At 43.9% G+C, this 15,768-nt stretch overlaps 1 protein-coding gene across 3 annotated transcripts in view; it reads right to left on the reverse strand.

Moving 5' to 3' along the window:
• LOC121279228 (suppressor of cytokine signaling 6) overlaps positions 1-14,163 on the reverse strand; it is a 60,511-nt gene extending 46,348 nt beyond the window's left edge. The window contains exon 1 of one of the 3 annotated variants that reach the window (XM_041190267.1): positions 14,082-14,163. The gene's annotated coding sequence lies outside the window, so the exon portion shown is untranslated. Of the gene's footprint in view, positions 1-12,944; positions 13,130-13,865; positions 13,885-14,081 lie in introns of those variants that run through there. The other 2 variants (XM_041190271.1, XM_041190268.1) reach the window with 2 other exon arrangements.
• Between the last annotated feature and the right edge of the window lie 1,605 nt (positions 14,164-15,768).

Consider the following 15,768-nt stretch of genomic DNA (forward strand, 5'->3'; position numbering starts at 1 on the left):
GTCTCAAGTTTGTGGTAAGAGTTAACAAAAGGAACCCAAAACATTGCAACCATGGCATGCACTTATGTCTCCTCTATGCGTTTATTGTAATTTCTTTCTCTGCCTTTAGCTTTGTGCTTCTTCAAAGCCATGCTGTATCCCGTGACCAAAAGGATCTGGGGGTGAGGGTGAGGTGCAGCAGGGTGGGCCTCTGTAAAGGTATCTTTTATCTAGCCAACAGGATTGGTGCCAGAGAATATAAGGCATCTTCCTATCCGATTTCTTTAGTTCTCTGGGGGAACAACACTCCTCTTGGCTGAGGTCAGGAAAACATTGTGTGGGCGGTCTTTTTTTTATTCATTCATGGGATGTGGGCTTCACTGACTGGGCCAGCATTTATTGCCCATCCCTAGTTTCCCTTGAGAAGGTGGTGGTGAGTCACCTTCTTGAACCACTGCAATCCATGTAGTGTATGTATACCCACAATGCTGTTAGGAAGGGAATTCCAGGATTTTGACCCAATGACAGTGAAGGAGTGGTGATATATTTCCAAGTCAGGATGGTGAGTGGCTTGGAGGGGATTTTTCAGATGGTGTTCCCACTTATCTGCTGCCCTTGTCCTGCTAGATGGTAGTGGTCATGGGTTTGGAAGTTGATTGGAGCCTTGGTGAATTCCTGCAGTACATCTTGTAGATGGCACACACTGCTACTCCTGTACGTCGTTGGTGGTTGGAGTGAATGTTTGTGGATCTGGTGCCAATCAAGTAGGCTGTTTTGTCCTGGACCGTGTCAAACTGTTTGAGTGTTGTGGGAGCTGCACTCATCCAGGCAAGTGGGGAATATTCCATCACACTCCTGACTTGTGCTTTGTAGATGGTGGACAGGCTTTGGGGAGTTAGGAGGTGAGTTACACGTCACAGGATCCCTAGCCTCTGACCTGCTCTTGTAGCCACAGCATTTGTATGGCTAGTCCAGTTCAGATTCTGGTCAATGGTAACCCCCCCCAGGATATTGATAGTGGGGGTTTCAGTGATGGTAATGCCATTGAACATCAAGGGGCGATGGTTAGATTCTCTCTTGTTGGACATGGTCATTGCCTGGCACTTAGGTGGTGCAAATGTTACTTGCCACTTGTCACCCCAAGCCTAGATATTGTCCAGGTCTTGCTGCATTTGGACATGGACTGCTTCAGTGTCTGAGAAGTCGTGAATGGTGCTGAACATTGTGCAATCATCAGCGAACATCCCCACTTCTGATCTTATGATGAGAGGAAGGTCACTGATGAAGCAGCTGAAGATGGTTGGGCCTAGGACATTATCCTGAAGAACTCTTGCAGTAATGCCCTGGAGCTGAGATCACTGACTCCAACAACTATAACCATCTTCCTTTGTGCTAGATATGACTCCAACAACTGGAGAGTTTTCCACCTGATCCCAGCTGACTCCAGTTATGTTCGGGCTCCTTGATGCCACACTGGGTCAAATGCAGCCTTAATGCCAAGGGCAGTCACTCTCAGCCCACCTCGGGAATTCAGCTCTTTTGTCCATATTTAAACCAAGGCTGTAATGAGGTCAAGAGCTGAGTGGCCCTGGCGGAACCCAAACTGGGCGTCAGTGAGCAAGTCATTGCTAAGCAAGTGCCGCTTGATAGCACCGTTGATAGCCCCTTCCACTACTTTACTGATGATCGAGAATAGACTGGTGGGGCAGTAATTGGCTGGGTTGGATTTGTCCTGCTTTGTGTACAGGACATACCAGAGCAATTTTCCACTTTGCCAGGTAGATGCCAGTGTTGCAACAGCCGGGCTAGAGGCGCGGCAAGTTTTGGAGCATGTCTTGAGTACTATTGCTGGAATATTGTCAGGGCCCATAGCCTTTCCACTATCCAATGCCTTCAGCCTTTTCTTGATATCACTTGGAGTAAATTGGATTGGCTGAAGACTGGCATGTGTGATGCTGGGGACTGCCGGAGGAGGCCAAGATGGATCATTCACTTGGCACTTCTAGCTGAAGATTGCAGCAAATGCCTTACCTTTTGCACTGATGTGCTGGGCTCCTCCATCATTGAGGATAGGGATATTTGTGGAGTCGCCTCCTCCTCCAGTGAGTTAATTGTCCACCACCATTCACGACTGGATGTGGCAGGTCTGTAGAGCTTAGATCTGTTCCATTGGTTGTGGGATCACTTAGCTCTGTCCATCATGTGCTGCTTATGCCGTTTGGTACGCAAGTAATCCTGTGTTGTAGCTTCACCAGGTTGACACCTCAATTTTTGGTCTGCCTGATGCTGCTCCTGATATGCCCTCCAATCTTCGTTGAACCAGGGCTGATCCCCTGGCTTGATGGTAATGGTAGAGTGAGGGATATGCCAGGCCATGAGGTTGTGTTCGAGTACAATTCTGCTACTGCTGATGGCCCACACCGCCTCATGGGTGCCCAGTCTTGAGGTGCTAGATCTGTTCAAAACAATTTAGCACGGTGGTACCCTCAATGTGAAGGTATACTTCGTCTCCACAACGTCTGTGCAGTGGTCATTCCTACTGATAGTATCCTGGACAAATGCATCTGTGGCAGGCAGGTTGGTGAAGATAAGGTCACATATGTTTTTTCTCTCTTGTTGTTTCCTTCACCACCTGCTGCAGAACCAGTCTAGCAGCTATGTCCTTTAGGACTTGGCCAGCTTGGTCTACCAAGCCACTCTTGATAATGGATATTGAAGTCCCCCAACCGGAGTACATTCTGTGCCCTCAGTGCTTCCTCCAAGTAGTTTTTCAACATGGAGCAGCACTGATTCAACAGCTGAGGGAGGGTGGTATGTGGCAATCAGCAGGAGGTTTCCTTGCCCATATTTGACCTGATGCCATGAGACTTCATGGAGCCTGGAGCTGATGTTGAGGACTCCCTGGGCAACTCACCCCGACTGTACACCACCGCGCCGTAACCTCTACTGGGTCTGTCCTGCCGGGACATTATCTGTAAGATATGATTCCATGAGGATGACCAGTCTGTGAGACAGCTCTCCCAATTTTGGCATTAGCCCCCAGATGTTAGTAAGGAGGACTTTGCAGGGTTGACAGGGCTGTTTGTCGTTGTTGTTTCCGGTGCCTAGGTCAATGCCAGGTGGTCTGTCTAGTTTCATTCCTTCCTCAAGAGTTTGTCATGGTTTGATACAACTGAGTCGCTTGCTAGGCCAGTTCAAAGAGCATTTAAGAGTCACCAGATGGATTTTTACAACAATCGACAATGGTTTCATGGTCATCATTAGACTTTTAATTCCAGATTTTATTGAATTCAAATTCCACAATCTGTTGTGGCAGGATTTGAACCCCAGAGCATTACTCTGGGTCTCTGGATTACTAGTTCAGTGACAATACCACTACGACATCACCTCTCCTGTCATGGACACAAATCCAATTTCAAGCCTGTAGTGGCATCAGTGTTGGGTAAATCAGGCTATTCTCAAACAAAACCTGTACTTGCACAGTAGAGGCCTTTGAAAGATGAAGTGCTGCCACATTTTCGTCACTTTGTGCCTAATGCAATATTTCTCACAGTTAGCAATCAGGGATCGTCAGCTTCTGGCGCCTAAATCAAGGATGCTCCCAATTACACCAGGAGCCAATTTCTTCAGTTCAGGCATATTAGGCTGCCTCCATCAAAAATTACTAATCATGCCTCATCATCCCAAACTACATGTTGCAATACAATGATATGAATCACCGCACATTAACTGTTGGGCATGCAAACATGAACCACAATGAATTTGCAATTACACTACAATCACAGGTTCAGCAAGCAAGTCAAAAACAGTTACATGCCAGTTTGTGGGAAAATCTTACAGCACCATGGAGACCTGTTTCAGAGCCATTCCAGTTGCCAACATCCAAAACAAACTAATTAACTACCTCATGGTAATCATGGCTGCTTAAGTATAGCACCTTTAAAGATTAAGCATGCTGAAAAATAATGCAGTTTGCAGGTTGCCCACGGCCATAGAGGAGACATGGATAACTTGAAAAAATATGCTCAAAAAATTAAACGTAACATATCATTCCTAACCACTTCTTGTTTTGGAGTTGCTTAAGATGATGGATTTGGATGGTTCTGTCAAAGAAGCTTTGTCAGCACTGCAGCCATGGTACACCAATGGTAAAGGGGTGGGTGATTAGACAAGTGACAAGGTGCCAAGCAAGTAAACTGCTTCATCCTGAATGATACTGAGCTTCAAGTGCTGTTGCCGCTGCACTCATCCAGCCAAGAGGACAGTATCTCATCACAGGCGTAGCAGATGCGGGGAGAAGCTTTGGGGAGCTACTTAACTCAAGTGTACCCTGCTCAAGTGACTGCAGCATTTACGTGGCTAGACTAGTTGAATTTCTGGCCAATAGTGGCCTCAGAATATTGATGGGGGGGATCTTGCCATGGTAATGCAAGTCAGTGTCACCATCCTGACTTGGAAATATATCACCGTTCCTTTGCCGTCGCTGGGTCAAAATCCTGGAACACCCTCCCTCACAGCACTATGGGTGTGCCTACACCACACAGACAGCAGCGGTTCAAGGCAGCATATCACCAACCCCTTCTCAAGGGCAATTAGGGATGGGCAATAAATGCTGGCTTAGCCAGCAATGCCCACATCCCATGAATGAATTTTGAGTAATAACTGCTTTATTAGCTAAAGGAATGTTAATGGAGCTGAACACTACACTCATAAGTGAGCTGACACACTCCTGAACTTATGATGGAGGGAAGGCCACTGATGAAGCAGCTAAAGCTATTTGGGCTTAAGATGTGGTTCTGCGGCAGCCCTGCAGTGATATACTGGCCTTCTTATAATTGGTCTTTTACAACCACAACCTTTGTTTTAGGTATTACTCAAACCATGGGAGAGTTTTACTAATGGTTTGAGTTTTACTAGTGGTGCCAATTCAGTCACATGCTGCCTTGGCATCAAGGGCAGTGGCACCAAATTCACCTCTGGAATTCAGGTCTTGTGTATATTTGTACCAAGATGTAGTGAGGGAGGTATCCTATTTTCAATAAAGCCATTGTAAAACCTTACCCATCTCCTTTAGTATGTTCCACATTATTGGCATTTTTAAAAATGGCTTCTTGGGTTAGGGAGAGCCATTATGCATCATGTTTTCTCCGACACTGCAAATCCCAATACATGACAAATTTATACTTGCAGACACTGTTATAATGTCTTGATTGCTGAATCAATCTTAATGCATATCAATTGTTTTATTAGATGGGGTTATACATGAATCCAAACAATTTCCAACTACACCTTATCCATTCCTCCTCCGAAACACTATCAATATTAACTGATAATCCAGCAAGTCATCCTTACTGAATCTACATGTGAGACTGTCGATTTATGCTGTGAACTGAATTGAAACTACCCAAATTTGTTTCACCTAAGAGTCTTAAGGCAAAGAAGAAGATATTCATTCTATCAATGTGGGCTGGTTTCAATTCCACCTCCCAGAGGTAAAAGGGCAATTGCTTGCTAGACATTTATAATTTATTGTCTTATAATACTTATTATAATATTGTATTCAATAATCAAAAAGAATAGGCTGCCAAAAAAATGCCCATGGAAAAGCTCATCCCAGTCAGAAGAAATTGCTGAGTGTGACGTGCTATTTCTATAACCATAAAGTTCAGCCACAAAGCAAGTGAGTTTTGGATTCAATGACTATAATGGATCATAGCTCCTTGAGTTGTACAGGTATCATACTCAGGGACTGAGCAAGGCAAACATTTAGCAATATTCGGTCTCTTGTTTCATCGTTTTTTTTGTCATGCCCAGTAAAGACACATAGTCATAACTTTTAAAATACAAACTTTATTCAATGTGGAATCTTTTGCATTAACTTTTCTTTTAAAATGGACAATATGTGCCACAAAAGATGGCTGCTGTAGGTCAGATGACCTGGTCTGTGTATTCACTGTCTCACCACGATAAAAAAGGTATATTCCTAATGAAAAAGTGTTCACTATACATATCCTAAAAATCATCAGAAGACATTCCTGATCTTTAGAAAGAAATTGTCTTAACTCACCAAGATGGATGTATCTAATCATTGGATCAGTAATCCAGGAACAATAAAGCAGGATGTGGCTCAATCTAAAAACACCACCATATTTCGTCAATAAACCACAATTGTGAGAAGTCACATAGTAGAGGCAACCACGTTTGTCCCTCTTAATCTTTAAATACTGTCTGCAGAAAGACAGAGATAGGGAAAAGGCTGCAATATCTATGCTTGAGAAAGATCTGAAAAGTACAACGTCATTTAAGTTCTTCAATCCTGTTTCATTTCAGGTCCACCAAAACAGCAAACTGACTTCCTGGTAATCAAACTACAAGAAGCTGACTTTGTGACCTCCAAAAAGTCCTGCAAATAACTTTAGCATATAACTTTAGCTGGTGAATTCACTGAAAGCACACTTTAAGAGTGAAGGAGAGCTTCTACTCAGGCCTGCAATGTACCTTCTCCACAGCAATGCAACAAAGTGAATTATCAACTATTCCCTTTTTTAATAGCTTGTGAAAGTACACTATTTTCTTCAACTGTACTTTCCTCTGGTGTGTTTGTATGCGGAATTGTGCAGGTGGGTGCCATAGCATTATATCTTGGGGTGAGTGCTCAAATAAACAATCATCTTTCTTTGTTTTAAAACCACAAAATGCACACTCGGGGGTTAAAAAAACCACACACAAGACTTTCGCTCAAAAATTCACTGATCATGGATTATTCAGAAGGAGACAGGGATTTCAGCAGTTCTCTCTCACCCTTTCCTAAGATTTAAAAAAAAACAGCTTTGCATATATGCCCCTCCATTTTGCACTGGCCTCTACCTCTTGCACCAAGTCCTTCTTCAATGCTGCTCTGAGGTAGCTAATTGGGCACTAACTTAATTAAGTTAATTTTTCTCCAATATTCCCAGCCAAAAAAGAAAAGTACTTGTTCCTCTATTTGCTTCCTCTCTACTGCAGCATGCTAGAGTGGCATAGGGAAAATCAAACTGTACTCCACTGCAGCAATGCCACAAGACTCCTAATACTAAGTGAATTTTACTCTGAATGTTCACTGTATGGAAGTGAAACTGCATCTGACCAGCAAGTGTTCAATGTTTGCCATGTCTAAAATTTATGGCCTTACAGGACACATCACTTGATCTGCCACATGGTCGCATAAAAGATGTCACATAAATAATACGGGAAGAACTGAATTAATTGTAATGCCATAATTCATGCACAAATCAGCATGTTCAGGGGATTAAGGGATTACCATGAATTGTGAATCTCGAGAATCTGCTGGTCAATTTACACCACTCTACTAATTACTTTGCAGAAACAGCATCCTGCCTCCCTGTTCTTTAAAAGGCCTCACTGGATTTGTACATTAATCGGCTATTAAACAAACCCCAGAAAGTTAGGTCTGCTAGCAGCATGATAATTGTTAATGCAATGCCAATCAACTTCCCCGGTGCAGAATTAAAAGAATTTTAAGTGCTCAGTCTCATCCTTGCATGTAGTCAATTGTTGCTAAGGACTGAAGTTTTTGAAATCTTACTTCTCTGTATTTTTTCTCTGTCAAACTGTTGTCCTTTCTCTCTCTCCATTTTACTTTCTATACATGAATTCACTCTAATTCACCCTTCCTTCTGATTTTCCTGTTTCTTTCTTAACCTTTAAATTTCATTGGTTAGCCAGATTGTCCCACTGTTCAGTAGGGTCCCAGGTACTACCATATCAGCTCACAATGCCAGCAAGTTATGCCAAAGAAAATAAACTGAGCTGAGGAGTACAGAAAAAAGGCCAACTAATAGCATGCACTGTGAGTTGCTTTGCTCCAGAAAGATTTGGTCCATTGTATAAAGCAACATTCTTTAAGACATCAAATTTTCCAAGTGGGTTGACTACCTTAACTGTTTACTCAAAACCATTCATTATAGACATTTCAGCTCGAACTAATATGGATACAAATAGCTTATATAATGGAAAACCACAACGCTATATTGAGCGTTGGTAGCCAACATTCAATTGTACCTGCAGTCTATTTCAATAGCAGCTTCTTCAAATAAAGTTTTTCAATTTGGAACTCCTTGCCCTCAAGTCAAGGTTTATTCTAGATTTTTCACTAACCTCTCCCTATTTATAATGCTTTTTTTCAAATATGCTGCTGCAGAGCTAAAAAGAATCTTAGTTAACTGAGTCTGCCCAACTACAGACATTACAAGACGTTGAACAACTCCACAGAATCACTGCCTAAACAAAAAGCCTCCACTCAAAACTTCTGGCTTGGTGTAGAGGCAGGTAGCACCCTACAAAACCCACAGAAACATACAGTATCTTAGTAAGTAGAGATTTTCCCAGCATTGGAGAGGCTGTTATACTGTAATGAGGTGAGGCTGATCCGTATGTTAAAAATTTATTGGTGATGACTCTGCAATCAGTTTCAGCATATAGAACAAGAAGAACATCAAAAGTGTTCCCAGCAGTTTGTTCACTAATTGCACACTGCACAACAGGGTTATCACCAGATCCAATACTACACTCAAAGAATTGGCCATTTTCCCCAAATTCTCCAATTGCAAACTGACCCTCAACGGAACAGTTCATCCAGAACTTCTGAAGGCCATAAAGTCCTTCATAGCGTCAGAAAACATGAATGCATAAAGAATTGCAACATGAACAACCCCCTACCAAAGGAGGATAGATGCAGGTTTTTATAATCGCAAATCGCATCAGATTAAGAGGGCCAACACAAAATCTTGTATCATATATGCTTCATTCTCTTATAAGTGTTAAACATTTTCCCCAACACAGAGGAGTGTTGGATGAATTGAAGACAAAAATGTACACATTAATATATATTGTGGCACAATGCTACTGTCAGGCCTTCTGGACAGATATTCCCGGACAATGTTGAAATCTCACCATTCACTAAACCAAATCCGATATACACTTGGTCTACCATCAGTAGGACAAGAAACTCCTACCACAGGTAGGCTGAAGCACTTATGCTTTAACCAATGAGCCTCCTTCAAATGGGTCGCAAGCTAACGCCCCTTCAATAAATATAAGGAAGGTTTCTGTGAGCTACTGGCCAATTGAAACTAGTGATGCACGGCCATGCAAAAGCAAAATCCTACGTATGCTGGAAATCTGAAATAAAAGCAGAGCATGCTGGAAAAACTCATCAAGCCTGGCAGCATTTGTCAAAAGGTCATCGATCTGAAACGTTAACTTTGTTTCTCTCTTCAGAGCAGTTGCCAGACCTGCCAGGTATTTCCAGCATTTTCTGTTTTCATTTGATGCTCAGCCATAGTTGGAGTTCATGCGGTACTCAGAGAAATGGACTTCTCAACCTCAACCCTGCCCACCCTTCAAGGTCAGGCAGCTTCACAAATTCTGGGACTGCTCAATGAACAGTAGACTCCCAAGCTTCTTCCAAAATCCAATGAAGACCACCTAATATACAAATCCAGTTCAAGCCCTCTGAATCAGGGAGTTGGCAGTTCAAGGTCCATGACAGAATCTGAGCACATAATCCATGATGACACATCAGTTGAGTACTCCAATAGGGCTGCATTTATTTTTATTTGTTCTTGGGTGTGGGCACCTAGGCTGCATTCATTGCTCATCCCTTGGTGCCTTAGAGAAGGCGAATCTTTTGTACAGCCAGGTGGTTCCATACATGAGTGGGCATTCAGAGTCAACCACAAAAGTTGGACTAGTTACACATGACAGTTTCACTTCCCTGAAGAACATCAGTAAACCTGTTGGGGTTTTATGAGAAATAGAAAATTGATAAATTCAATTTCCCAACTTGCCAATGATAAAATATAAACTCATGACCTCTAGTCAGCCCAATACTAGAACCTTTACTACATTATGATATTCTTGCATAGTTGCTGTCTTTCAAATAAGTCAGTGAACTGAAGCCACAACTGACTTTTCCAGTGAACTAAAAAGCTTGCATGCTTATATTTAGAATTCAGGCAGTTTTCTCAGGGTCCTCCCTCAACCAACACAATCAAATAAAGATCGTGGGCATTTGTGGATTGCACGGGGTGCAGACTACACCATGTTTAACTACAAAAATAACAGTGACCAGAGTAATACATTGACAGTGAAGCACTTTGAGATCTTACAAAGATGTGAAGGGCACTACACAAATGCAAGTCCCTTTCTTCTCATGTCAGGTTACTTACAATGAGGCCTTCCTGTCTGCCAATTGGCTGTGCATCTGTCTATATAACAGTGGACAGATCTATAATTGGCTATTTTATTGACTTGCTACCAACAGGCTTCGCTATCTTGTTTTACGCCTAAATAAAGCTCCAGAACAGACAACTCTGGCCAATATAGTAACATACTTCTAATCTGAATTTATATAGCATCTTTAATATAGCAAAATATTCCAAGGTGTTTCATAGCAGCTATTATTAGACAAAACCTCACATCAAGCCACATATAGAGATATTAGGACAGATGACAAAAAACTTAATCAAAGCAGTAGGCTTCATGGAAGTTCTTAAGGGAGCACAGAGATGCACAGAGGTTTAGGGAGGAAACTCCAGAGTTTAGAGCATGGCCACTAATGGTGGATTGATTAAAACCAGGAATTCAAGAGGCCAGCATTGGCAGAGTGCAGAGATCTTGAAGTGGTGTAGGTCTGGAACAGGTTAAGGAGCTTGGGAGGGATTTGAAAACAAGGATGAAAGTTTTAAAATCAATGTCTTGCTAGGCCAGGAGACAATGTAGGTCACCAAGCACAGGGGTAATAGGGGAACAGTACTTGGTGGGGATTAGTTTTGGATGAGCTCAAGGTCATGTAGGATAAATGGGAGAACACTGAAATAGTGTAGTCTAGAGGTAACTAAGCTCTGTATGTGGGCTTCAGCAGCAGATGAACTAAGGTGGGGCAGAGTAAGGCAATGTTACGGAGGTGAAACTAGGCGGTCTTGGTGATGGAATAGGTATGTAGTCAGAAGCTCATCTTGGGGTCAAATACGGCACAAAGAGGTTGGGGAGAGTCTGGTTCAGCATCAGTCTCCAGAGGGAGCTGGAATCAGTGGCTAGGATATTTTAAAGTAATAACGACAATTAATCACAGCAGCAAAATAAATGATTTAGTCTGCAATTTTACAATTATTTTAGCATTGCTGTTGAAATTCTTCCACTTTAAAGCTATGCAAAAATGATGGTATAACTCGAGTCAATTTTCAACATGATTCCAAAGCAAAGCAATACAGAATTCTGCTCATAAAAGTTATTATTGCACTATTTGGGTCAGACATCTTGGGAGTACAACTCTTGTGGGGCATCAAACCTGATTTCATATACCAGTACTGTTCGGGGGGGCTTCTTAGGGACCCCTGAGCACTATGTAACATGAGAATTGTTTTACACGTTTTAAGGATGTGGTTACTCCCATGCTCAGACTGAGAACTGAAGTATAAAAGTACACTTAAAGAGAAGACTGGCTAGAATATACACCTATTTCACAACTTTGCTAGATTATTACTGCACAACAATGACTGTCAGAGCTTATGCAATAATACAATGTCATACAAGAATTTCGGGGAAATTAGAATCAAAACCTTAAAGTTACTTTCATGCTGTGCTACTTCCTTCAGATTCTGGAAAACTAGCATATGTTAACTGGCTCCTTACACTTTACAGCATTAAATCTGATTTCCTTATCCTTGCAGAACTAAAAGACCCATGAAAAACTGGATCATCTGATTTGAAAGTCCTGATAAAAAAGCTGAATTTTGTCACCAAATGTTAAGAGTCAACCCAGAGAATAGAAACAAAGTCAGCACCAATACAAAAGTGACTGGAGATGTTGAACTGTTTAATGGTTAAATCTTTGTATGTGTGCGAAAAATAAACTATAACACATGCACAGAGCCAAAATGGTTCATTGTACATACAGTTTTCTATTCGCATGCAGATCTCAAAACTAAGGGTTAATTAGTTTGAGGGAAAAAGGTTTGTTTTGAATTTTTCTTTTCATCACCTGTACAGTTTTACATTGAAATTAAGATACATGGGGTCTCCCACCATTATCTGTTATAAGGGAGTTCTGAGGGGAAAATAATCAAGATTCCTCCTATATTAGTGCACAAAAATGTTTTTAACTTGTGATTATCAAGCATCCAGCATGTTCAAGTAAACCATATGTTTACCCATTTTAAAAAATGACACACTCTTATGCAAAACTAAGTCTAGATTCACAACGCAAATTCTGAGGGATAACTAAAAATCAGCATACATTATTTCACTGAACACTACCTGTGTATTGTTAACTCTGTAATGATTATTCTAAACATTATAGATTGCAGATTTGTACTAATACCTAAACTTGTAAACTACAACACAACCACCCTGAAAATGCCATGAGCAAACAACCTTAATAAAGCGTTTATTTGTCTACTTCAATTTCCTTGCCTCTACCAACTCTTAAACAATTCCTAACCCAGCAATTATTCCATCAATATGCAACCAGGAATGGTCCAAAACACGAACTATTTTAAGAGAAACGATCATTTTCAAAAAATCTGGTATAACATTATTAAAGTTGAACTCGCTAAAAGACAGATATGATGATACCACACAGAAAGAACATAAAATAAACTAAACCTTTGTCTAGCTAATAAGCTCTCAACATTTGCTAGGATTGCTGTTTAGAACAGAAACAAGCTGAGACAACTCTGCCTGTATTCCTATAAAATTTCGACTCAGTGTGGCAGGTACACTGCAACAGATTTATGATCTGAGTCACTACACCTGGGCTGGAAACAGGGTGGAGGAAGAGAAGATAGAAAAGGGTTGTTTGTATTAATTCCAGTATTTTTTTTCTTAAACAGTACTCTGGAAAGTACTTCAAAACTTCTGAAAATAAATTGTAACATCAAAAAGACACAGGGTCAGACTGATACCTTTATAAAATAGAGAACATGCGGTCCAAACTGACTTTTGTTTTGGCTGTTCAAGTTCACTTCACAAAGAGAAAGGTATGAAACAAGACATTTTTTTTCCCTCAGTTCAAAGAATGCTGCTGAATCCCACAAGCTTGTCATTGCTGGAAAGTCAGTCACAGTCATTTCACTGGACCCAAAAACCCCTTGCAAAAAAAAAGAAAATCACCAGTTATGTTAATGATGGAAGAAAACTCCTCAACATAAGGAATGAAAATAAGAAATGACCTGACCAAAGGGAAAGGGGGGGGGGGGGGGTAGAGAGAGAGAAAGGCAGAGATTCCTGACGTACCATGAAAATATTTAAGAGGAGAATTTCTCTTCCCAATTTCCTCAATATTAGAAGGTGAACATTGAAGATGAGGAGGGATCAGCAGCCCCAGTTTGGGGAGATACTCCGGGGGGGGGGGGAGTTTTCACAACTTCTGTCCAGACAAAGAGGTAAAGGCGAGGACAGGAGGCCCGGCCAGGTGAGGCTCCACCCGGTCCTGGTCCCGGTGGCGGGGGTGACTTTGGGGCCACTTTCACAAACTTGTTCCCCGGAGCCTGGCTTCGGGAGCCCGGGAGAGGAGAGCGAAGCCGCTACGTGGGGACTGTTACCCACCAGCCACCGCCCGCCCGCCCATGCCCATGCCCATGCCCCGGGGAGGGTGAGCCAAGCCCCCACCCGCAGCTCGGCGCCCCCCTCCACCCCCTTGCCCCGACTCCGCGCCGCATTCCAGAAACTTCCAGGGCGCCCGGCAGCTGCACGAGCCACTCCTGCAAGGCCCCCCTCGCGCCCACTCACCTCACCCCACCCCCCTCGCGCCCACTCACCTCACCCCACCCCACCCCCCTCGCGCCCACTCACCTCACCCCACCCCACCCCCCTCGCGCACTCACCTCACCCCACCCCCGGAGGATCAGGGTGGCCGCGGGCCCAAGGTCGGCCCTGAATCCGGCTCTCCGCCCCCCCCCCTCCTCCTCCTCCTCCGCACCCCCTCCTCCCGAGGCCAAACCTCCTGCCGCCTCGGAGCCTAGGCCGCGCCGGCAGCCTCGGCCTTTCCCGCTCACTTGCACCGCGCCCGTGCTGCCCGACCGCCGCCGCTGGCGCCTTACCTCCGGCTGCTGTCCGCCCAGACTCCGCCGCGACCTTCATCCCATCAGCGCCGGCCGGGCCCCGGAGGGGGCGGCAGTGAGGAGGGGGGGGGGGGGGGGGGGAAGGCGGAGGAGAGAGGGGAGGGGAGGTAGCCCAGGGGAGGGACACACACCGGCCGCGGAACCCGCTCCCCTCCTGGGTGACTGAGAGAGCGAAGAGCGCGGCCCCCACGCCTCAGGGATCCACCCTCCCGGCTTCACTCAGATCAGCTTCTCACAGAGATCCCAACTGATCACCCATTACCTAATCTCTCTACCTCCCGTTACTGATCACTCTCCCTGTTACTAATCTCTGTCCCTGTTACTGATCTTCCCCTGTTTCTTGATCTGTCCCTGTTACTGAGATCTCCCTCCCTGTTGCAGAGCTCTCCCCTGTTACTGATCTCACTCCTGTTACTGATCTTCCCCTGTTACTGATCTCTCTCTCCCTGTTGCAGAGCTCTCCCCTGTTACTGATCTCACTCCTGTTACTGACTTCTCTCCCCGTTTCAGATCTCCCTCTCCTGTTACTGATCTCACTTCTGTTACTGATCTCTCTTCTGTTGCTTGATCTGTCTCTCCTGTTACTGATCTCTCTTCTGTTCCTGATCGCCTTATCCTGTTACTGATCTCTCTTCTGTTGCTTGATCTGTCTCTCCTGTTACTGATCTCTCTTCTGTTCCTGATCGCCTTATCCTGTTACTGATCTCTCTCCTGTTGCTTGATCTCTGTCCCCAGCTACTGATCTCCCTCTCCCTGTTACTGATCTCTCTCCCTGTTACTGATCTCTCTCCCTGTTTCAGATTTCTCTCCCTGTTACTGATCTCTCTCCCCCTGTTTCAGATCACTCTCTCCTGTTACTAATCTCCCTCCCTGTTACTGATCACTCTCCCTTTTACTGATCTCTCTCCTTGTTACTGATCTCTTTCTTCCTGTGCCCTATCTCTCTCCCTGTTTCTGACCTCTCCTTCCTATTACTGATCTCCCTCCCCCTGTTACTGATCTCTCCCCTGTTACTTGATCTCCCTCCCCGTTACTTGATCTCCCTCCCCTGTTACTTGATCTCCCTCCCCTGTTACTTGATCTCCCTCCCCTGTTACTTGATCTCTCTCCCCTGTTACTTGATCTCTCTCTCCTTTTACTGATCTCTCTCCTTTTACTGATCTCACTTCCTGTTACTGATCTCCCTCCCTGTTACTGATCTCTGCCCCTGTTACTAATCTCTGCCCCGTTACTGATCTCTCCCCGTTCCTGATCTCTTTCTTCCTGTTCCCGATCTCTCTCCTGTTCCTGATCTCTCTCATGAGACTGATCTCTCTTATTCTGGTCCTGATCTCTTCCCCCGTTACTGATCTCACTCTCCCTGTTACTGATTTCTCTCCTTTAACTGGTCTCTCTCCCCCTGTTTTTGACCTCTCTCTGCTGTTACTGATCTCACTTTCCCTGTTACTGACCTCTCATCTGTCACTGATTGCTCTCCCCCGTTTCTGATCGCCCTCTCCTGTTATTGATCTCCCTCACTGTTACTGATCACTCTCCCTGTTACTGATCACTCTCCCTGTTACCGATCTCTCTCCCTGTTACCGATCTCTCTCCCTGTTACCAATCTCTCTCCCTGTTACCGATCTCTCCCTGTTACCGATCTCTCTCCTTGTTACTGATCTCTCTC

This window comes from Carcharodon carcharias, chromosome 6 (genome assembly GCF_017639515.1).
Source record: "Carcharodon carcharias isolate sCarCar2 chromosome 6, sCarCar2.pri, whole genome shotgun sequence".
In the NCBI taxonomy this organism is placed as follows: Eukaryota; Metazoa; Chordata; class Chondrichthyes; order Lamniformes; family Lamnidae; genus Carcharodon; species Carcharodon carcharias.